This window comes from Mixophyes fleayi, chromosome 2, assembly GCF_038048845.1.
Source record: "Mixophyes fleayi isolate aMixFle1 chromosome 2, aMixFle1.hap1, whole genome shotgun sequence".
NCBI lineage: Eukaryota > Metazoa > Chordata > Amphibia > Anura > Limnodynastidae > Mixophyes > Mixophyes fleayi.
The window spans coordinates 117,088,786-117,114,366 of record NC_134403.1 but is presented as its reverse complement, the minus strand read 5'-3'; positions in this window follow the sequence as shown (position 1 = coordinate 117,114,366).

The following is a 25,581-nucleotide window of genomic DNA, read 5'->3' as shown; positions in this document are numbered from 1 at the left end:
GCTTTCACAAATACATAAATTAGTAATTAGTAAAAAATACTCTATATTTGATGCTTTTTTGTGTATACTATTGTATGTGATAATGTTTAACAAATACATTATATTGTTTCAGTGGAAGTCCTGAAATGTTTTACACCCTGTGGGATATAATTTTGGGAAATGTTATGTCATCACAAATAGAAAACACTGTTACTTCATGTTTTGTTCATTTTGTATATTTTCTCATAATGGGTACAGGCCTATCCATGTGATAAAGTGGACACTATCTCTGACAGCAAAATGTAACTTGAAGAGATTTGGATACCAATAGAAATCAATTAATTTGCATTCCACGTGATATGTAATATGTTAAAAATGCAGACTCTGGGAATGAAATAGAAATATCAATGTCTACATCACCCTCAAGCGTTTAAGAATGTAGAAAGGCAAAAAAAATGTTTTTTTTAAATACATTTGCATAAATGTATGCAGAAACAGGGTTAACATGGCATGATACATTACCTATACCACAAAGAGCATGAGATTCCTCAATAACAGAAATATTAATGGTGAGGTCTTTGAGATTATCATTATCACAAGTACCTTGGTCTTTTCTTGGCCTGTAACTTTCATTTATTCTGCACTACTTTCAAGCAGAAATGTGTGCAGTCATTTCAATAACAGGAGAGGGCATTATACTATTATTTATATAACTTTTATGTGTAAGGTGCCACAAATGGTCTGCATTGCCTTACATAAAATTTACAGACAGCAACGGTCCATAGTACATTACATTATATAATATTAGACTAAACAAAATAATAGAGAATTCCAGACAGATTACACAGATAACTTGATAATGCAGATCAAGGTATTTATGGGACAGTGAGTAAGAGTGAAGGTAATGTCCAACATAAAGGAGGCCAGAAAACGGGGCTAGGATTAAATATGTATTTTACCGGACAGTCATGGAAAAACAGCAGATTAATAAATTGTTTTTTTTATATACATTTGATTTTCTAGAACAATTATTCTGCCATAATTTATATAGGATATATTTGACTTTTAAATGGGTGTCTATATATATGGATTTATTACTACACCCCAGTGATGTCTCTTAGTTGTTTTTTGAAATAGAGATTTAGCAATAGCTCAATAGACAGCAGCAAAGTTTGTCTTAGTAAATAATGAAAAAAACAGAGTACTGGTGGTTTGCTAAATCCTATATTTCATTATTTGTCCTTGGACCTTTTTTTCAATGACAATGTTAGGTAAATGTGAACTACCACTTCTGTTGTTAGATAAACTGAGTTTCATGATTAGTTTTTTTTTCCATTCTGTATTTTGAATAAGCTAGGATTTATTCAAAGTAATCAACTAAATGTTTGAAATGTATTGTAGTCATGTTCAGTATTAATGCCATAAACATATAAAATATTAATGTGTCCCTAGAAACTATAGAAAATGTTACAAGTTATATAAAATAGTCAAATGTTATTACTACTCCAAGGTAGATTACTACTTTTCAGAAATAAAGGCTAATTTAAAGTGGGACGTACGTAATTTTGTGTAGCATATCTTGAGTGAAATCACTCTGCATATGCCCAGAAAATGGAGGCACGCATATATGGCTATGCAGATTTGTGCAAATTCTGGCATTTATGTCTCACTGAACCACGAGAGACAGGATGAGGGAGGGAAGGAATGTTCTAAGATTACCCGAGTACAGTAAAGGTGTACTCAAAATGAGCTGGACTTTACACAAAGTGTTGCTGTATTTCTCCTCTGAAGAAATTACTGTGTAGGTATGATGAAACGCGTCATGAAAAATCTGCACGCTGTTCCATTAAATTGGAAATTAATTCTATTTTCAATGACTGCCTGGGACCCTTAGAAAAAATCACTTTACAGAAAGCGTGCAAGGAGTTCTAATTATGCAATTACAGACATCAATCGGGTGAAGTGGCCCAAATATCCTTTGTATTCTGCACATATTTAAAGGAAACAAAACATCTTATTTGCCAACTGGAACAGTATCTATGACTTGCTGCAGCAAGCGGCCGGACGGATTAACTACATGTCAGGTAATTCAAGTTCTTTATTAATGTGCAATATCTGATTGTAAGTGGATTATTATATCCTATTTAAGTACTTTAGATCACTCATCACAAAAGGTGCACTTTTGGATTATATTGAAAGACTTTATTTTATCTATTTACATCAGCACGCCACGACTTTCCCTAAGAGTCTCTACATGTCATTTTCTTAGTTGAACTCTCATTAGTGATCTTAGAGATTACAAAATCAAATGTGTTCTTAAGTTTTATAATTTTTCAAAGCTATTGGAACAGCATTGTTATTACAATTTACACTTGTATTCGTTTTTATCATCTTTAGCTCACATTCCGTCTTTTTCTATATGTGTGTTATATGTGTATTTTTAAGATACTTTTTCATCTATTTAGATGTGATACTGTTTATATATAAATAAATTCTATTGAATATATCTTTTTATCATCGTGTTTGGCATGGTTATATTTTGATCAGTTGCAGCGCTGTAGTAATTCTATTCTTCATTTATAGTTTGCCTTTATTTAGTGGGGCCTTACACACCCCATATTACAGCTGGGCTACTGATCAAATTTAATAATTGATTTTTTTTCACTAGATTTTTATATTTTTATATATTCATTCTATCATTCAATTAGACAATTAGATCTTTTTCTTTGTTAGGATGTCACAGGGATACTGGGTTTTTATGTAAGAGATCGGAGAGACATAGTGAAAGTATGTTATGGTAAGACTTACTATTGTTAATTATATTTAACTGAATGCAAAGAAAAGCATAATAACTGTGTCTTTATTCCATTCTGTATTTATGAAACAATTGAACTTTCGTAAGTTGCTGTATGTAGGATTAGTGTACAGTCATGGCCAAAAGTTTTGAGAATGACACAAGTATTGGGTTTCACAAAGTTTGCTGCTTCAGTGTTTTTACACCTTTTTGTCAGATGTTTTTATGTTATACTGAAGTAATATTGCAAGCATTTCATAAGTGTCAAAGTCTTTTATTGACAATTACATTAAGTTTATGCAAAGAGTCAATATTTGCAGTGTTGACCCTTTTTTTTGAAGACCTCTGCAATTTGCCCTGGCATGCTGTCAATCAGCTTCTGGGCCGCATACTGATTAATGGCCACCCATTCTTGCTTAATCAATGCTTGGAGTTTATCAGAATTTGTGGGTTTTTGTTTGTCCACCCGCCTCTTGAGGATTGACCACAAGTTTTCAATGAGATTAAGGTTTGGGGAGTTTCCTGGCTATGGACCCAAAATTTCGATGTTTTAATTCCCGAGTTAATTAGTTATCACTTTTGCCTTATGGCAAGCTACTCCATCATGCTGGAAAATTCATTATTCATCATCAAACTGTTCTTGGATGGTTGGGAGAAGTTGCTCTTGGAGGATGTTTTTGGTGCCCTTCTTTATTCATGGCTGTGTTCTTAGGCAAAATTGTGAGTGAGCCCACCCCCTTGGCTGAGAAGCAACCCCACACATGAATGGTCTCAGGATGCTTTACTGTTGGCATGACACAGAACTGATGGTAGCGCTCACCTTTCCTTCTCCGGACAAGCATTTTTCCAGATGCCCCAAACAATCTGAAAGCGGATTCATCAGAGAAAATGACTTTACCCTAGTCCACAGTACCCTGTACCTTTTGCAGAATATCAGTCTGTCCCTGATGTTTTTTCTGGAGAAAAGTGGCTTTTTTTCTGGCCTTCTTGAGACCAGGCTATCTTCCAAAAGTCTTTGCCTCACTGTGCGTGCAGATGCACTAACACCTGCCTGCTGCCATTCCTGAGCAAGCTCTGCACTGGTAGTGCCCTGATCCCGCAGCTGAATAAACTGTAGGAAATGGTCCTGGCGCTTGCTGGATGTTTTTGGGCACCCTGAAGCCTTCTTCACAACTATTCAACCTTTCTCCTTGAAGTTCTTTATGATCTGATAAATGGTTGATTTAAGTGCAATCTTACTAGCAACAAAATCCTTACTTGTGAAGCCCTTTTTGTGACTGCACGTATTTCCTTGAAGGTAACCATGGTTAACAGAAGAAGAATAATGAATTCAAGCACCATCCTCCTTATAAAGCTTCCAGTCTGTTATTCTAATTCAATCAGCATGACAGAGAGATCTCCAGCCTTGTCCTCATCAATACTCTTACCTATGTTAACAAGAGAATCACTGACCTGATGTTAGCTGGTCCTTTTGTGGCAGGGCTGAAATGTAGTGGAAATTGTGTTTTTGGGATAAAGTTCATTGTCATGGCAAAGAGGGACTTTGAAATTTATTGTAATTCATCTGACCACTCTTCATGACATTCTGGAATATATGCATATTGCCATCATAAAAACTGAGGCAGCAGACTTTGTGAAAAATAATATTTGTGTCATTCTCAAAACTTCTGTCCATGACTGTACACAAAGGTGTGACTATTAAACATAAGTACAAGTATTTTAAAGTGCTGATATCAGTAATCACCAGTAGTAATGAAATTACATTATCATTACAACTAATGGTATACTACTTTTGGAAATTAATGGAGATTTTACTTTTAACTGCAGCCATCTCATAAGAAAATGTAAATCCCTCCAAAATTTTTCTATTATTTGTGAATGAAATGTCAGTCACAGATATAATCCTTCAAGTACTTCTGGAATTACTTTCACAGTGAGATAAAATAATACATTCACTCCAACGAAGAAGAGATAAAATAACTTGTGGTGAAAATTAATAAGAATCAAAATTTATATTAAAACAGGCCATTCTGCAGAAGTTTGAAGTTTCTTTAAGGTCATTTTTGAATTCTATTCTTGTTTTACCATTCTGCAATATGCACTATATTTTTGTATTCTTGTATTACAGAAGTCACAGTATATTCATTGAACTAGGATGCTTAACTAATTATGCTGTGTTAAATGCTGTGTGGAATTTAAAGCAAAATTCCATTGGTGAAGCATACAAACTTTCACGGGCAAATGTGAAATATGGTAAATCAGGTTGATATTTTATGGGGTATTGTTGAAAATTTTGCTAATCTCTACAACTCAGCAATTCACTAACTGCAGTTACTATAAAGCAACATGCATCCACTTCTCATCTCCATGAAAACGCATTTGCATTTGTTGCTTTCTGCAACAGAACTTAGATACAAAAGCATTCTAATGCATACAGATGGTGGCCCTGAAGAACATAATTACATGGAGAAATTTAGCTCTGCTTTTATTTTATTATTTTAATCTTATAAATACCTTTTCTAGGGCATTTCATGAATTCAGAATCAATCTTCTGACTTTATAGTTTCAGTCCTGCTAGTGGATATTCTGGTCTTGAATCCTGCCTGTCATGAATTTTAATGTTTTATGCTAGCTTTATGACCCTTGCCTGCTCTGAAAGATTCTCTTGTTCTGCTGTCTTGGCTTTGCTTTAGTTGACTTTGAGTTTTTTGTGATCTCGTCTTACACTGCAAGTAACTGTCATGTTAATTTCTGTCTTCCTTGCATCATTACTCTTAAATATGACACGTGTACAATAAAAACATTTTTATTTCATATTTTCCATTGTTTCAGAGATGTTTCTTACATGTGGGAAACAAGAGAGGGATAATTTAACCAACCTCTGAGGTACTAGATTTGCTCTTTGCAAGAGTTACAGTAAAGTTTCCAATAGTCGACTCTACCCTTTCACAATGTCACACAGCAATGGTGTCATTTATTTAAACGCATCTGCTGACCTATGTATTTCTCTCGGTTCAACATAAATGAGAACTTGGCATTTTTCAGTGGTTGGATAAAGTGGGATTAATTATATAAATGGTATGAATGCCTAAAGGCATTGGTCACAAATCATCTCATAAAAGGTCTCTCCCACTGTCAAGTCAGCCACAGGTAAAATGTAAGAGTTTATGTAAATGGAAACACTCTGTTGGTTGCAGATGAGTATTTTCTTTAAAGAAAAACTTGTTTATTCTGTTAAATTATTATAACTTATACTGTCTAGTAATGCCTCACTATTTTCACAGCTAAAACTATATCATAATGTAGCCAGATGGAACTCCAGATTATCAAAGTTTGCAGTCAGCAATGATGGTCTAGAAAAGTCAGTGCAGGACGAGAATGTCTTAATCTAGAAGGAAAGGACCACATGAGGACTGATAAAATAAGAAAGGTGCGAGCAGTAAATTTGCTTCCTAGTTAGGAATAGACTACTTTTAAAATAATGTGAGATGCAGGCTAAAGTAACCATTTTCACAAAAATAGCTCTTCCAGTGCTGGACAAAGTAAGTTTCCATGATTTGGCCAGATCCAAGACAAGCACCAATAATAGCATGGCTAACTTTGGTCTTATAGTGAATGCACAGGTGAAGTAATAGCTACCTCTTAATATGGAAGTTACTGATCCTTTCAGATCCAAAATGTTTACTTATTTTTTAGTCGTTTGAGGTACTTTCCAATTTTTTTTTCAGTCTTATGTTTCAAGCATAATGGGCCAACCATTCCTATGGTAGCAAATATGTTTGGTATACAGATCACAGGCTTCGTCAATTTAAAAGTAAATAATCAATGCGTAAACATACTTTATGTTCCCAATTGCCAACCTTTAGTTTTTAAAAAGTTGCACTGGATTTAACTTTCAATGGCTCTGTAGTAAGGGCAAAAAGCAAGGTATAAGTGCTATAGTAACCTCTCAGAGTGTCAGCGAAGAGTCCCTGAAAGCCTATTAGGTTGTCAAAAGCCTTATCTATGTCTAAACACATTCAATATATATCAAATGCTGCACATGCAAAATGATTAGTAACTCACGTAAAGTTTGTAACCTGGGTATAAACCCAACTTGATTGCCATATACAAGCTTTCCCAGGAATGCATTCAATCACTTGACTAATGTTGAAGCTAATATTTTGTCGCTTTTCCTGCTGTCGTGACTTTGCTTAATTGGCTTTGCGTTTTTTGTGATCCTGTCTTGCACAGCAAGTAACTGCCATGTTAATTTCTGTTATTTTATACGTAATGGGGGTCAGGTATTTGTACATAAGTCCAATGAAGACGCACCAAATGTGCTTTAACCTAGTGCACACTCGCAGTAAAAATATTTATGCCTCAGTCTGCAAGCAAACTGAGATGTATCTACCAATTGCACTTAAAGAGGCTCAGCATGGTAGGGAAGCAGCATACAATAAGGGCAGATGCTGTGACACACCATTAACCAGGATGCTTGTTGGGACCAAGATTGAAAGATAGAGAAATCTGGGATCATGTGACATCTGTACCTTACTCCCTGCTTAATCATGCCAACTAGAAAGGGACATCTCCCTATTTTGATGTTGGGGATATTTATATTTATTTATATCTTTTTATACTTATATGAAATGTGAGTGTGTTTATATACAATTTATATAAGTGTAATAATTAATAATGCACTAGATATTTTTTATGTTTCTTTCACATTTCTATTCTGGGAGCTAAACAATGAAACAGTTTTTGGTGATCTCTATAGTGAATACCATGCAATAATACAAAAATATGCATAATATTTAAGGGGGCAACCCCATTATCCCTCACTTGGTTCATTGTTGTGGAGTGATATCAACACTGCTAAGAATTGAACACCTGCTACTGTACAAAGAAAATATCTTCGTCTTGAACTTTCTAATTTATTTGCTGGATAATATTTAAGTGTTTATATATTACACTATGTGTTCTGTTTGTTTGTGAGTTCTTGTTCCAGAATGCGATTTTTTTGTCAGCGAATGTTTGTTTGGGAAGTATTATTTCCAGCTGGAAGAATATCTGTCTTTGAAGACTTCCAATAACATTTAATCCATGCAAATAGTAAAGCACAAAAGTACGTATGTACTTCTACTTACTGTAGATCATTTGTTAAAAGAGTGTTGTATATTTAGCTCTGTACAGTCCGTACGTGCATAAATTTATACTCTGTTGTGGCGCATGGTTAAGCAAGCATTATTATTTTCTATTGAACCACATAGAGCACTTTCTGTTCATCTCGAAGAAACACTACTTAACCCCATGTCCAATCATACTAATTGGTGCTCCATTCAATAATACATGGCCACTACAATGTTCATCTTTATATTCACATGTAGTGTCATATAATAAAGTAAGCTAGCTCAGGATTCAGGATTTATTATAGACATAAGTGAAGCTAAACAAAGCAGTATTTAGGAGAAAATGTTTAAATTAATAACAAGGTGCTACTAGGTTTGTCTCTAAAGTGTGGTATTTACTATTACCACAAGCACATTATAGCGGAAAACACAAAAGAAGGAGCATCCTTGTTTGCACCTTGAAATTTGTAAAAATGACAACTCAGCACATTTGTACAAAATATAAAGCAATTCCGACCCATATGCAGTTTATTAAGGACTGTCCTAAAAGCAGCAGTGGGAAGTCAGGAACATTGTATCTTACCATGTGAAAATTGTATTTTTGGAGTTAAGTGGCCCTTTTAGAGCTGGACACAAAATAAACACTTTGGAACCATGTCTTTCCAAGTCTCATATTTTTCTCATACTTGTTTTAGAAACATGATGTTATCTTATTTCGCAGACACTCCAATAAAAAAGAGAAGAAATGAAAAATAAATTAAGTGTAGTAGGAGCCTATGCTGCCACCCCCAACTGTATTACAAGCTATTAACTAAATTATATATAGCACAAGAAAAGAAACAGAAGCTTTGCCTAGGATTAAAAATAGTATGATATATGTTTTTTTTCTTTATTATATCATCTGAAACTAAAAGCATAATTTTGTTGACTACAGTTTTATAATACCTGTATACACTTTGCCACATAAAAGTTATTTGAGTATGCATTTGAAAGCATTATTACTCATTTATCCTTAGGAACATTTTATTATTTTCCCATGTAATCTCACTTGATCCATCATAGTGGATAGAGGTTAAATCAAGTAGATAATTCTCAGTATAGTTAAAGATGGGTAAATCTTTTTTTATTAGACTTATTATTTGAATAGCGAAGAGATAGTTAAAGAAAAACTGAAAGTTACTTTGTCAAATTAATGAAATGTAAATATAATGATAGTATGTTTAGATTTAAATTGTATTGACCTTTCTAGAGTTATGCGTCTTTGTGGTTTAAAAATAGTCTTTAATTACAGTCAATACAGCCCATGCAGCAGAGAATATTGAAGATGACCTTCATATGTCCTTTTAATTCACAAATATGCTGCAAATGTCATTTAATAACTACAAATGTGGACATTCAGCACATTTACTTTTGTGCAAAAGTACTGTCGCAGCTTTTGGTAAACATGATCATTTGTGAAATTTGGGGCCCAAATGGAAATGTGCATGGTGGAAAAATTACTTGACAGTCATTCCTACTATCCATCATTTATATCTGAAATAAATAAATGAGAGTAGACTTTCATTGGGCTATTTCACATTGGTTACAGCATGGTTTAATGTTTCATTATATATATGTAGAAATGTGCCTACAAATGTGCTTTGGGAAAACTGGGGAAATTGATGATACCCCTGCATTAAAATGTAGGTTTTTTTCCAGGAGCAAATCATAAATTCTTTTTCTTAGCTCAAATACTTGCAAAAAGAGAAATATGCCACATTCATAGGATAAGTGCAGATTCATAGGTTATTGATATAATACCCATATTCAAAAAGGCCTGCAGAGTAATATATCACAAAGTACTCTAAAAGGAATCACACTACAAAAACTTTATTTATAGACTCGACGTCTGTGTAAAAAGACTTCTCACCAAGAAGTGTATTCAAAAGAGCATTTGAGCTGTCAGGCAGTCATTTTAGAGCATTGGATATAAATTATTGTCTTGGCTTTGCCGTCTATTTTTAATGGATGGTTGTTTGCTATGAAAACTGAAGACAAATTATGGACATCAGAATATGTTCCTGGTGAGCGTCAAGTTCTTTCTTTTGTTTTCATTATTCTCATTTTTTATCAAAATTCTTACCTTGAGCTCCATGTCATGGGGAGTGACTTGGACATTATTACATGTTAAGCCCAACTAGTGTGGATTGCCTTTAGTAGTTTTTTTATTTGTTTGCTTGTTTTATTTTGTTGTGAAAATCTATTGGGAATTTGTTTGCTGTACTCTAGTTCTGTTTAAAGAGGAAAACATAGGTACCATTTATTATTTCAGGTTTGGGGTCTCAAGTGTAACATCCAACTGTCAATAGTATTAAAACAACTTTGAACACCAATCATATGGAACTGGTATGCAGTAAGAGGTAGGCAGAAGGATAGGGAGACTAGAGAATCAGAAATAAAGTTCAGGAAAAGAGGATGGACACAATCAGAAGAATAGGCAAGGAGTCCATTAACAGAGAACAGAGAAGGTAACCAATCAGTACATGAAATAAAGGTTGAGGTTTCAAATTAAAATATCAATAAAGACTATAGGTCAAGATTTTAGGTCAAGAACATGAATCAACAGGCAAATCACAATCAAGAGTGTCCCTATGAAACTTATATCTAGATACCATCTGGTCAACTTGGCTTGGTTTGGTTCAAAAAGCAGGGCAATTTGATATAAAGAACAATGGAAAATCTAGGTAAAATATAACGTTCACTACTGAGGACTTATGTAATAGCTAAAACTTCATAATTGTATATGTATAATGGCTTCTGAGGATGACATATTTTTACAAGTAGGTGCAATCTTTTGAAAAGTTGGGTGTCTTAGAACTTGTTATAAAGACAAAGCCTCCTTCAAATTTTGAATGCAGTGACTTCTTCAGCCCTGACACTCAGATTTGTCCATTCCTTTATAAATTGAGTTATAGGTGGTAACAAAATGTAGTAAAATATGGTGAAAATCGTTTGAAAATTCCAAAATGTTTGAAGGGATGTTGATTGTAAGTAAAAATGTATCTAATTTGCTACTGTTCATATTGACATACCCTGAATTGAAATTTTACAGATGAGAAAGGGAATGAGTGAGATATTAAATAAATATTAGTGAGATATTAAAAATAATTAAGCATTCACAAATAATTTCCTCTAAGCATTAAGTATTGCCTTATTTTAGTGCTCACCTAGAATATACTGAAAGTATATTCATGAAAATGCTTTCTGGGCATGTGCACAGAAATTTCATGCAATATATGCTACGCAGATTGGCTTATGTTCCACTCTACATCAGTCCTTTTGATCAGAAAAATAATTTGTTTTCTATTCTAAGCTGTGTTTTGTTTAATGCAAAAATGTTACATGTTCTACTGCAAAAACAACAAATCTATCTCTGAGGACCAATAACACTCAGGTTTGGATGGATCATGGATCATGGATCCATGGATCCAAGTAATGTTTCCTGAAGTAGAATTTTAATAAGCATGCAATTAACACAATGACATAGTTTTACAAGTGGTTCACTATTTTTTTTAGGTGTACTGCCTTCAGCAGGAACAGAGCTGTAGCATCATTATGATCATCCTTATCATTTCAGCATAGTAGTGCTAGCACACAATACCAGGTCATTCACAGGCAAAATACTCTCTGGTTTGCACTAAGATACATACCAGTGTCGATCTTTTGGAAAAATCCAGGATTGCCAAGCAAAATGGCTCACCTTGCTAAGACTCTCCTCAGGATTCCTCATAGCCTATGACGGAGCCAACATTGTGTGTGTATTATGAATGAGTGAATTTTAACACATACCATGCCCTGTGTACACAATAAACTTGGGGGTTCTGTTTTTTTGTAAAAAAAAATGAAAGGTCAGTACAGAAGATGCTGTCTGTGGCCCATACGATTTCTGAGCATTTTCGTGATTTAGCAACCTTGGATAAAAATTTGTAGCAGCAGAAATAAATTATCATCTGCCATATGACCAACTGCAGCAAGAGGTAATAATGAGGTGAAGTTTCACACTTTATATGCTTCAGCGACTGGAGAAACAGCAACAATCCATCAAGACCTACTCCAGTGCACTGAAGCATCCTTTTGTTTGTTTTTTGCAAGATAGTCAAACCAATTAAATTGTAACAAATGAAGTGAGTCCACACACTGCCAGCCTGAGTCAAGTCATACTTCTAATCAAACTACTTGAAAAGCAGCAAGAAAAGTTGAAGGAGGAGATGAAAGTAAACAACTCTGCTAAGTATGTTGGCCTTGAAGATCAGGTACAGGTTTCAGCAGTATCACTTGCACCAACTACAGGGCAAGTGTAAGTGCCGACTGATAGTGATGACTGACATGGCATAGTCTTTGCATTATAAATTACATGTATGCGTGCCACTGGCTAGCACAAAACATGTGTATGCAAGGAAGATTGACTGTATAAATGCATTGTGAATACAGTATGCATTGAAAGCATCTTGATTTAATGTAAAAAATAAATCCGGGATGATATTGTTAAGAGTTTTTCATTTACTTTATAATGTACATTTTTGTATGTGTTTTTATGTGACCTTTTGTGAGCAGACGCTTATGCGTATATTCCAGTCTGTTATGTGTAATTACGTTTAGGCAGAAGATTCAAACCCAAAAGTATCTTGACATACATTTGGATTTGAATATGATCAGAACTACACACAAGTTCGGTGCTCTTTTTTTAAAAGTTACCTGTGTGGAAGTTGCATCAGAACATAAATCAGGCCCAAAATCTCTAACTCTGGATTCCAGGTGGGATGAACTAATATTGTGTGATCATGATATTGACATCAGTGATGAAAATGATGGAATTATGATGAGTGTGATGACCACTGGTAGATTAAAACCCATTTGTAAATTATTTAAATCCCTATCTATTCTATAGCTCAACAAGCAACAGCCAAATGGTTTTCTGTTTTGGGGGCCCAAACAAATCAAGCACTTCAGCCTCAAAAGTGGCATTCCCTGTCACTGCAATACTGGGTTTGTTAAACTATGCATGTCCTATTTAAATATACAACACAATGGTGGTGGGGTTCTTGGTAGAGCCCAAGGACAATTTTAACTTGCACTATTTTACATTGCATGCTTTACGTATCTTCTTTTCTAAAATGTCCTTTTCTTACTGTTGGTGCTCTCCCTGTCTACAGTTTATCATACATGTAGATGTAGTCTAATGTTGAATAAAAAAATACTTCCATTGTCTTTCTATAACCATATCACTTCTGGGTATGGCCCACCTTGATGTACCTTTTTTTCTAAAATGACAATGTATTATTTACGCTGCTATACATCTAATGAGCTTTTATTAAGACTGCTGCTTTTCCTGTCTACTATGTGTCACAAATGCTGTCTAACATTGAAAATAAAAATTGTGTATATTTTCAATTTTCACATCTGTATGTTTTAAAAGTGTCCTTTACTTTATTAATTTGCAATCCTATCTGCCACTATGTTTCATAGGTATTGAATTTTTTTTAAAAAATACCATGTGTTTGTAATGCTGCTCTGTCCTTTAGCCAATATTTACATTTGTGAGGCAGTCATTAGATAAAAGACTGTAAATCACTGGAAATGAATGTTAATCATATAAATACTAATGTAGAAACAAAAACAGCACACAATTATACAATTTCTCCATTTTTAATGATACAAAAACAAAACACATAGTTGGTTTTAAAACCAAAACACAGGATTCTGCACACAGCTCTAATTTAAAGCATCTTCTGCCACAAACTGTCCGTATTCACAAGCCTAGTTACACAAACTTTGTTTGTAAACATTTTTACTTTTTGCAGCATCTGAATGTATTTTTTCAGAATTTTGTTAATTCTGTCACAGCAGTGATGAATTATTTTTGTGTAAAGTAGATTTACACATTTGGCATGTGGAAAATATAGGTTTTGTCATTACACACAAGAAAGTGGAAATATATGAGTGAAATATTCATTTTTGGGTTAGAAAACCATAAATGGTATTCACACAAAACATATTTATGAAAAACAGATTTCAAAACATATATCCTTGTTATCATAATAATTTTACAGCTAAAGTTATGTTCAGTTGAAAGTTCCAATTACAAAGTACATAAAGAAGATAGTGTGCTGAAAAAGAGAATTGGGGAACAAACATGACTATTCACAGCTGTGAGGCGGTCATTAGAAAATAGACAATAAATCACTATAAATGGATGTTAATCATATAAATACTAATACAGGCTATTGAGATCGCTCCATCGACATTGGGTCTTGTGGATGTAGTGTACAAAGCTCAGGGCTATGCTGAGTTTTTTCTTGACAGCCCCATATGCCTTGATTTTTAGGGCAATGCTCACAAAGAGGTGACCATATCTAAAGAAAGAAATCTTCCATACTGGTTAGATGTTCTCATGCTTGCAACCAATTTTTAAAACAAAATAAACAAATCCAGTACAGCGATTGTATCAGCTGCAACACTTTGAATGTACTTGATAATGTCTTGATGCAGAATAACCGCTGCTTAACCCCAGGGCCACCTTAACTACTTTATGGGCCCCCGGGCAATGCAATGCACCGGGCCCCTAAAAAAAAAATAATTATATATATATATATATATATATATATATATAAATAGTGTGTGTGTGTGTGTGTGTGTGTGTGTGTAAAAAAAATATATATGTATGTAAAAAAAAAGTTATTATATATATAATATAGGGGCCCCCTTAACTTACCTTAACTCCGATCCCCTTCTCTTCTTTTTTCCGCGCCACTGAGTCTCTTCTGCACTCTTCCGTGCTGTGCTCACAGTGAATGCTAGGTATGACATCATGCCCAGCATTCACTGCGAGCACAGCATGGAAGAGGGGACCAGGGAGGGAGCCGGATCACTGCTGACGTGACCACAAGGTAAGTATTTTCATTTTTATTATTTTCAGGATTTTTTTTTTACAGTGCTGCCTCAGACGGGCCCCCATGCCCGCAGGGCCCCCGGGCACCTGCCCATTGTGCCCAATGGAAGAGACGGCCCTGCTTAACCCCTATGAGCACCTCAAAAAATCTGGTTGCTTTCATCCTAAGTCACAATGCGACAAAAAATGTGGTAAAGACATGGGGGGAAAAAGGGGGAGCATAGGTGTTCTGTTGGTTTCTAGCTACCTAATTTGCAACATAGCTGTAGTGGAATGAAATTGTGGTGATATAATACAGATAACGGGCCTGAGTCATTGAGGCACGTATCTGCTAATTTTGAGTGCATCGTACTCAAAATCAATCTGCGCATGCACAGAATCGGAACATACACCAGTAAGTGCAGCCCTGTCAGCTCTATCTTTGTAGGCAAAGGACAATTACTACACCCTATTTAAAAGAGTAAACGGGGTGTGGAACGGGTGGACGGACAGAGGCATTGTACAGTGAGGGTATTCCCATGCAGCAACGTCCATGTCAGGAGCAAGAAGTTTTGCAGACATAAAATCTGCAACTGCTCGGGGTTATACTTTAAATATCTAAAGTCAACCATGACCAAAACACGGCTGCATACGCCATGTCATCTAATGATATTTTGCAATACATACACTTGCAAACACTCATCTTATTAAACACCACTATATAAGATTTAGTAAGATTACTATGGTGCCATTTCGACGGCATATCTTGCATTGAAGTTGAAGTTGTGGATTGTGTTGAATTTCAGCTGCTGTCATACTAAAAAATATTTTTTTTTCCCAGCACTACATTAATCAGGATGGTTTACTACATGTTAGGGTGAATGTGTTGTCATTCATTCACACCCTAGTAATGTCACACATTATCAGTGTTTGTATGTTATGTGCCTGTAGAGTAGCTGATTACTATTTTTTTGTTGTGTTTTGGTTTTTTTGGATTAAAATTTTGTTGACTTATAGTCAAAGTCTGACATATGCATCCTACTGATATGTCTAATTTGGATATTTGTTTTGTAAAAAAAAAATGTTTTGTTTTTTTTGTTTAAAATTCCTTTTTTGCTAACTTTTAGGCAAAGTCTTACCTATGCGTTCTACTAATATATGTCTAATTTGGATATTAGTTTAGCTATAAAATGTTTATTAACTTCATTTGTGGTTTAACATTATTTTTTCCTGATTTTTAGTCAAAGTTTTACCTATGCATTCTGCTAATATATTTCTAATTGGGATGTTAGTTTAAAGCAAAAAAAGAAACAAAACATTTTTTTACTGAAGTCCCTTTTCCTGAATTTTAGTCAAAGACTTTCCTATGCATTCTACTAGTACAGTGTTTCCCAAGACCAGTCCTCAGGGATTCCTAACAGTGCTTGTTTTCCATATCTCTTTGCTGGAGCACAGGTGTATTCATTACTAACTGACACATTTTGAATGATCCACAGGTGGTACTAATTATTTTAATTGTGACCTGGAAAACCTGCATTGTTAGGGGTCCCTGAGGACTGGGTTTGGGAAACACTGTACTAGTATATGTCTAATTGGGGTATTAGTTTTTAAAAAAATATTTTTGTGTTTTTTGGTTTTTTTTGGCTTAAAATTCCTTTTGGTGTATTTTAGTCAAAGTTTTACCTGTGCATTCTACTAGTATATATATAATATGGGTATTCATCTGTAAAATTGTTTTGTGGGAATTCTTTTATTTGAAATTCCTTTTTGCTGACTTCTAGTCAAAATTTTACACATGCATTCTACTAATACTTGTCTAATTTTCTACTACTATATGTCTAATTTGGAAATTAGTTTTGTAAAAAAAAAAATTTGGGTGTGTTTTATTTAAAATTCCTTTTTGCTGACGTTTAGTCAAAGTCTTACCTATGCATTCTATTAATGCAGTATATGTCTAATTGGAATATTAGTTGTGTAAACTATGTTTTTTGTGTTTTTTTGGTTAAGAGTTCTTTTTTCTCATTTTTAGTCAAGGGGCTAGATTTACTAAGCTGCGGGTTTGAAAAAGTGGGGATGTTGCCTATAGCAACCAATCATATTCTAGCTGTCATTTTGTAGAAGGTACTAAATAAATGAAAGCTAGAATCTGATTGGTTGCTATTGGCAACATCCCCACTTTTTCAAACCCGCAGCTTAGTAAATCTAGCCCAAAGTCTTACCTATGCATTAAACTAATATGTGTCTAATTTAGATATTAGTTTTGTAAAAAAAAAATTGTGTTTTTTGTTTTTTTTTAGCTTAAAATTTATTTGTGCTTACTTTTAGTCAAAGTCTTACCTTTGCATTATACTAATATATGTGTAATTGGGATATTCGTTTATAAAAATTGTTTTTGTGTTTTTTTTGTTTGTTTTATTAAAAATTCTTTTTTTCTGAATTTTATCTATACATTCTACTAATATATGTCTAATTTGGTTATTAGTTTTGTAAAATATATATTTTTTTCCAATTTCTTTTTTGCTAACTTTAGTCAAAGTCTTACCTATGCATTCTACTAATACTTGTCTAATTTGGATATTAGTTTTGTAATTTAAGCTGTTGTTTTTTTAAACAGTTAAATCTGCAAGGAATCTTTTTAATGTAAGTATATTTGCAATCTTTAATGTACAAACAGACCAAACTTGCAAATCATGAGGTAATTTTAAGATACCTTCACCTGTCCCTCTCACATATTTAGCATTTCCTAGAAAGGGCCAATGCCCATGTGGCAGGAAGGCAACAGCTGCCGACCACTCCAAAGCCAATAACTGGTCCACCGTCGCCGGTCCATGGAGTGTGTCTTCAGGCCACGTGTCAACCTGTTTGGAATGTGTGATGTTGAGGTGGTTCATTGTTATCATCTTTAGCCTCATGTCATCATAGACACCATGCGCATTGTGCAGTGTGACCTAGAGCCAATACAACATCCCAACAGCAATACCAGCATTGACCAAACTGTTTGTGATATTGCACTTTTGCGCCACAGAGTCTATCAAGACCACTGTGGGAGTCACGGCAGGGATCTCCACACATGTAACCATGGTCCTGTCAGGTGGGAATGCTTCAATTTTTTTTAATCGGAAGCACTTCCACTCGATAAATGTCCAGGCTATATGTGATGCCTCTCTCCTAATTCAACACATAGTTTGCTGTCAGGCCTGAGAGTACGCATGACTCCATCACTTTTAGACAGTCTGGGACAGGGCACAGATTGCAAAAGAGGGGGTGCAGGACCAAAAGGTGATGCGTTGCTACATGGTACTATTTTATATTTATTATGGCTTTTTTATTAACCTTTAGCTGTCTTAAAAACCTTGCTATAGACTATAGTCAAAAACGGGACGTCTGCCATCTTTACTAAATATTAACATTCTTACTAATATATTGCATGTAACAATGCAAGTGGTGGAAACTAGTTTTTGGTTTGTTAATTATGGAAAATACATGGCTTATTTAAGTGGAGCATAAAAATATTAGTTTGCAAGTTTTAATAATTTTTTAGGTAAATATACATGTGACATGCCCTGTCATAGCTCTAAATCAGAAATCCACATTATAAAATTACCTACCCCTTATTTTTTTTTTTTTTGTAGGGGGGGGTTTCTTACTGTTTCTTTAATTAAATCAGGTCAATAGACTTAATGTGCAAATATTGCACCATTACAAAAGCACCATGTGCTTTCCTTTAGCTTTCCTTTATATTGAAGGTTGGCAAGATGACACTGAAAATCTGGAATGGATCAGAAGATAGGCTGGATACATTGCCCTCCATTTGCCCTTTAAGTCAGTGATGGTGGATAGCTCTTATGTCCAGACAGCTGTTGCAATTCAAGATATATTCTATTCCCTACTCTTGCTTAAACCTATTTTGAACCTCGCATCCCCAATATTTTTCTATCAGTTTATTCTAACTGATTTACTATAGTGACTGACTGGTCGACTATGTGACCATCTAAGTGTATAGTACTACTACTTGACTGTCTACTAATACTCTTATTGGCTCACTGTAAATACAGTGACTAACTGATTTACTTCTACTAACTTGACTAAATATCTGACAAAAAAATTAACTAAATGACTAATAGACTAATTATTCTTAAGCTGACTTAAAAACTGACAAAACATTAGTTACTGACTGACTAGATGACTGGCTGCCATTAAACTTACTTTCTGACAGAATTTTAGTATAATGGCAGCCAGTCATCAGCATTTTAGTAACAGACAAAAAATAGACCCTTTCTTCCCTTATGCTTCTATCACTAAGTCACCCTTATCTTACTTAATTCTTCTTTCACTTGCATATTTCCTCCTCTGCTCTTTATATATGTTGCTTCCTCTTTCTTCTTCCGTCAATGTTTTCTCCTCACACACTTACCAATTATCAACTGTCAACTGAATCCCGCCCCTTCCTCTCACCCACCAACTGCTACATTTGAAGACATATCTATCTCATATTGTACACATTGTTATACAAGGTCTCTTAAGTATCACACAATACCACAATATATAGCAGGCCTGTCCAACCTGCGGCCCTCCAGGTGTTGTGAAACTACAAGTCCCAGCATGCCCTTCCAGCTATCAACTGGTTGTCTACCGGCAAAGCATGCTGGGGCTTGTAGTTTCACAACACCTGGAGGGCCGCAGGTTGGACAGGCCTGATATATAGCTTAAAGGTCGCTACATCTTAAGAATGTTACACAATCCCTTATTTCCTTGATATTTCAGCATTTCCTCATTGTGTCAGCTTCTGTTACTTTCCCATATAACCTTTTGTTCTAACTGATTTCATTAGTCTGCCACCGCATTTGCTCTTCCTGCCTCTGTTATTTTATCTGGCAGGAAACCAAAGTCCTTTCTCAATTAAAACCCCCTACTTGTTTGCCATGACCATATTCTGATGATATTAATATTATTAGTTTATTTAAACTATATATTAGCGGCTAACAGTTGCTGCAGTACATTTCCAATAAATGTATGATTTTTTTTATATTGGACCATCAAAGTGGACACCTAGAGTAATGGTGAAAGTAACAATGATCTTCTATTTAAGAAATGAAACTGCATTGATTTTGGAAATTGCCTGTTAACCAGCATAAGAACATTTAAAATAAATGATTTATTTTGCTTTGCAAACAGCAAGAGCAAAAATAAATTAGTTTTCTGTGAAATTTGTATACCCAGTGTTAAAGAAATAGATTGTCCTGATATCGATTAAGTATTATCTATTTATTACAATAATGTATACAATCAGCAATGATGCATAACTGGCAATGCTGGGCCAGGACAAAAATACAACTGCTTATCTACAAACTGGTGACCAAAAAAAGAACAAATAATGAACTGTGTGATTCATAACACGTCTGGGGTGATAGAGTGCCAGCAGGAGATATACCCTCTGAAGGTTATGTTTCACACACACACATACAAAACACACACACACACACACACACACACACACACACACACACACACACACAAACACACACATTTCCACACTGTAATACACATTATTTTAAAAATTCCATGAACCCTATCAGTGCTCTTAGCAACCCATTAACCGTTTTATTGCTGAAAAAAAGTAGTGTCAACTGGATGCTTCTTGAGGAGAGATTAGTTCTTGCATTCAAATCAAGGATCTAATAGAGGGGCAAGATAAGTAAACATCAACTGTCTTTGTTAGTTTCATACAGGTATCATGTCTCAAGCACTCCAGCATAGTATCATCCCATAACCATTATTTTATCTAAAATATATGAAATATCACATGTATGTGTGTGTGTGTGTGTGTGTCTGTTGTGTGTCCCATGTGTCTGTGACATGGGAGAGATGTCTTTGTATATTAGCATATAAAAAAATACGAAAAAGCAACTAAAACACATAGCCCTAATTTTAGTTGCTTTTTCACATATTTTGTATATAGTAATATACAAAGACATATTAAATGGTATTATTATTATTTGTATTAGTATATTTTATTTATAGGACACCACAAAATTTCCACAGCACCGTGCAGAATACAAACAGAGGACCATACAGGTTATAGTCATAATAGGGGCTAATATAGAAAAAATTGTGGAATAAAACACCTATAATAATTTGTAAAAGTCAGGAAATCTTTGTATAGCCTTTATTTTAGTGGGTACTGCCCAGTACAGGATTGCTTGCTTTTTACTTGGACCCATTGAAAAACTATCCAAAGAAATAATGTAGTGTAAAAATAAAATCTGGAGTGGATCAAACTCACATTTCTCCCTCTTAGCGAATAATTGATTTTCTCGTAACCATTGAAGAACTTGATAGATATTAGATTCAGGGGCGGGCTTGGCCGCTCAGTCTAACCACTTTTTGGGTCATCAATGATGCGGCCGCATCGCGTGTCATGTGATGCGGCCGCCTGTGCCCCCCGGGCTGAAATTTGCCAGCCCGCGCCTGACTAGACTGATGTTCAGATCAATTAGTTCAATAGATTAAAATATCATCTAAGTAACTGACTAGATAATGTCTCAAGAAATTACAGAGGGGATTATTTATTAGATCTTGGAAGACTACGGGTTCTCAATAATGGTCTTCTTTAATTCTTGGAACTCAATGCATTGATCTAACTGTCCATTTTGTTTAGAGATATAAAAGAAGCCTGCGTCCACTGGGGACCTGGGAAGATGGTAAACCCCTTGTCAAGTTTCTATTTGACGTATTCTTCCATAGTCTTGGCTTCCGTAGCAGATAATGAATACAATCTTGCCTTTGGTAGCAGAGTCCCCGGAATTGTACAGTTATGTGGTCTGTGTGTTGGCAAACGAGTCAGCAGAACTCTTATTAAAAATATCAGAGAAAGAGTTATAGGTCACAAAACTGCCTGTTGCTCCACTTTGTATAAAGGCAGAGGTGTGAGTTGTAGAAGATTTCAATTTTAAGAATGCAAGGAGTCTTAGGGATCTTAGCGTGGATTCTGATTTTAGATCACAACTTTATTTTTAACAGGACAGGATGCAACATAATGACCACCAAGATTACAATAAAGGCATAGATTCATAATTCTTCAACAACTTTTTCATTCACTAGAAAGACAGGAAACTCCTAGTTGCATGGGTTTAGAAAAGGCTGGAACTGAAGAATTGTGGTAAATTGTATGAGAAGATTGCTGTCTCTTAACTTAATCCTATCAAATCTGTAAAACTTTGGGGGCTAGGCGATCCATTCAATTACATTTACCATAGTGCCAATTGTAAATATCTACTTCGACTACTGATTATAGTATTTAATAATAGGCAGGAGAAAAATATCCCAAACTTTGTTAACTCCATGATGAAAACTGCTGTATAAAAAAATGCAATACGTAAATAAATGAATGCAAATGATGTGGAACCCCACCTCCCAAATAACTGCAGCAGCGCTATAACCTTGCTTTTTTACTGTTGAAGTAGGGGGACAAGGAGCATGGGGTCCCCCTGCAAATGCAATAATCAGCACCAGTCCATGCCATTCTTTGATGGTCACATTATAACTAGGAGATGTGCAGTGTGGGTCCTCCGTCATCATGTAAAATCAGCCTCAGGAGTCTAATAAATAGGAAACAAAGTGGTTTTGAGCAGTTATTGTTCTTATAATGCTTTTTAATCAAACTTGTGTTTTTTTTCCCTGATATTCTATTGCAGACCTGCATGTCCAAGCCACAGCAAGCTCTGACAGCCACTGGCACCACAAGCAACAGCAGACCTAAGCAGACAGCGGCTGCCAAGATTTTCTGGGACTAGTAGTGGCTGCAAAAAAATGTCATCTGCCATGCCACCCACTAAAGCAAGCTTATTAGATAAATTAAATAACAAAAAAAATTGTACAAGGTGCAAGAGATAGCAATGTTGAAATATCATGCACACACACAATTTGGAATGTTAGACAGCATCCATCATGGAGAGTGAAGAGGCAGTAACAATCAGATGTCATTAGATGGACAGAGGCATCAGTAGATATTTAGACGAGTAGATACCCAATTGTAAAGCTCTATATAATTTGCAGTCACTATATAAATAAATGATGATAATAGACAAAGGTGGCCTGCACTCATACTACAAAACTTCAAAGCCTATGCACACAATACCTTTTGAATGTTACAGGGCATCCATCATACACAGTGAAGCTATAGTAACAGGCAGAGGTCATACGTAGGACAGTGACATGAATGAATATAGTTAGACATTTATAAAAGTAAATAGATGAAGGTGGCCTGCACCCATACTGCAAAACGTCTAAGAGTGGTACTATGCACTTCTCGATGGGCAGAGAATTCATTGGCAGCCAAGAGCTGAGCTTTCATACTTTCTTTTACTTATAAGCTCTATGCTGTAATGCTGGCCTTCTGAATCAAACCAGGAGACTCGTACATATTTATGGTTATGGCTGTAGAATTAGTCCCTTGAGGGAAGCTTCTTCCAACCCTGGGATAAAAGTAACTATAAATATGGAATTGATATAAATAATATTTATATTTTCTATTAGTAAAGTGTAAGAAATATGTAAAGCAGACAGTTCAGATAGGCCAATAATTTACTTTTCTTTAATATTTTTATGCAGATGTGGTTGCCAAAATCAAGTCTTGACGATAAAATTGAAAGTCCACAGTCTTAGAAATGAAGAGGACAGATTTTGGCCCTGGCAAAAATACATGTAGAGATGGAGATATGGTGGATGACGAATCACGCTAAGCATTGGGTATACAGAACAGTCGCTCTTTATACATATTTATTCCTCTCATTAGATACAGAAATATCCTAACAACTAATGCAAGAGAATATGTAATGAGTACCGATTTTGTATCACTCTTCAGTAACGTTTTCCATGCTGAATGATATTTGCATGCCAACAATTACTATAGTAATCGTTGGGACTGTCACCTCCGATCATATATAACATGGACACTTTTAATATTTACTAAACTTTTTCTTTAGTATTTATGCCTGTATGGCAGGACTAAGGACTGCCCAGTATGGCTCCACTACAATGTAATTTGCTTGAAAGGACCAATCCTTATATGTATTCTAATGAGGCTTCCCTTGATATTGGAAGAACTGCATCCCACATTCAATTCTAATCCAGCAATCCCTGAAGAAGCCTGCAAAGTTAAAACGTGTAGGCGGCACATTAACAAACTATCACCTAGCTCATGAGCTCACTAGCATCTATTACCAAACCTTTACTGAAATGAAATGGATGACCGGAGTCTTCCAGCGCATGTGCGAAGGAGTGGACACAGAAGACAGGTGCACAGCCGCTGCACACATCTGTGCTGGATCCAGCAGTGGAGGAATAGAGGAAGTCTTTGCACGATTACAAAAGCACCATGTCATGTTCTAAGCTCTATAGATGATTGTGTTTTTGTTTTGTTTCTCATTATTAATATGTTTGCTTTGTCTTTCTTGACACCCTTTATAGGGAACAATTTGCACTCATTCCATTCTTGGCTCTTCACCCCTCTTTTGAACCCACACACAGAGCTGTAAGTTGCATACAGCTCAGCGTATATGGTCACCATAATGGTTGTTGAGAGGGCATTTGGCCTCTTAAAGGCCAGATTTAGGTGCCTCAACCAGTCTGGTGGCACTCTTCTGCATGCGTCGAGGACAGTATGTGCTAATATTGCTTGTTTGTAGTGTTCCATAACAGCACTATTAGGAGTGAGGTTCCTTGGATAGATGAGGCCACGTTTTCCAGCCAGGAGTTGAAAGACATAGGCCCCAGCCCTCACGAACCGATGGATCGAGCATCCTTCATCATTCATCATGTCCTTTCAACCTACTTTGCATGTAAGTAATTGACACTTTTAATTTACAATGGCAACCCCCAGGTAAATGTCAATAATCACATTCACAATTTTAACACTTTTTGGGACATTGGTTGCTTTACTTTGGAAGATATTGTACTATAAGTTGACTTCTATTTCTATTTGTTTACTTTTATAGATACTGCCTTGATCTACAACAGAGCCCACATTAATTGTTAAGGGAGTCCAGCTCTGAAGTTTTTTGAATGTTGATTTACATAGCACCAACAAAATAACAAAAAGAGAAAAGATTAGAGCACTCTTTATTACAGACCAGGTTGAATTAAAGTCATAGTTTTATGATTCATAGTTTTATCATTTATTAAAATCATAGTTTTATTATTTATTAAAGTTTGTTAGCAAAATATAAAACGTGAAGTGAACAGGTGAAAGTTGGGTTGCCTCCTCAAAGTATTCCTCTATTAGATTGTGGATTCCTATATCTTATATTGTAATATATCCCCACGTATGTGTTAATTGTGAACCGATATGATCTACATAAACTTGTTAGCCTTCAAAAGTAGCTGCAATGTCCTCCGGAATGTTACTTGGTGGGATTCTTTGAGTGTATGTATGTATCATCACAGATTATAAAGTGCAATACAATATCTATCAATTACCAGTCTATTATAATCAAATGTATTGGAAATTAATAGCCCTCTTTCACCACTTGGGGGACAAAATGCATATTAATGTACTACAGCTTATACATAGTAATATATTACTGTCCCTATGTATAGCATTTAATGTCCTCAGACTTTTCATAGTATGGTCATATGAATTTTTTAACATTTTTAGATTACAGGTCTACTATCTCTCATATATGTTTATCATGTATGGTAATGTAGGTGCTGCAACCATAGTAATCAGTGTAAAGTGAATGTGTTCATAACTTAGATTTTAGATTTATTTTGATTGTAGGAATAAAATTAAC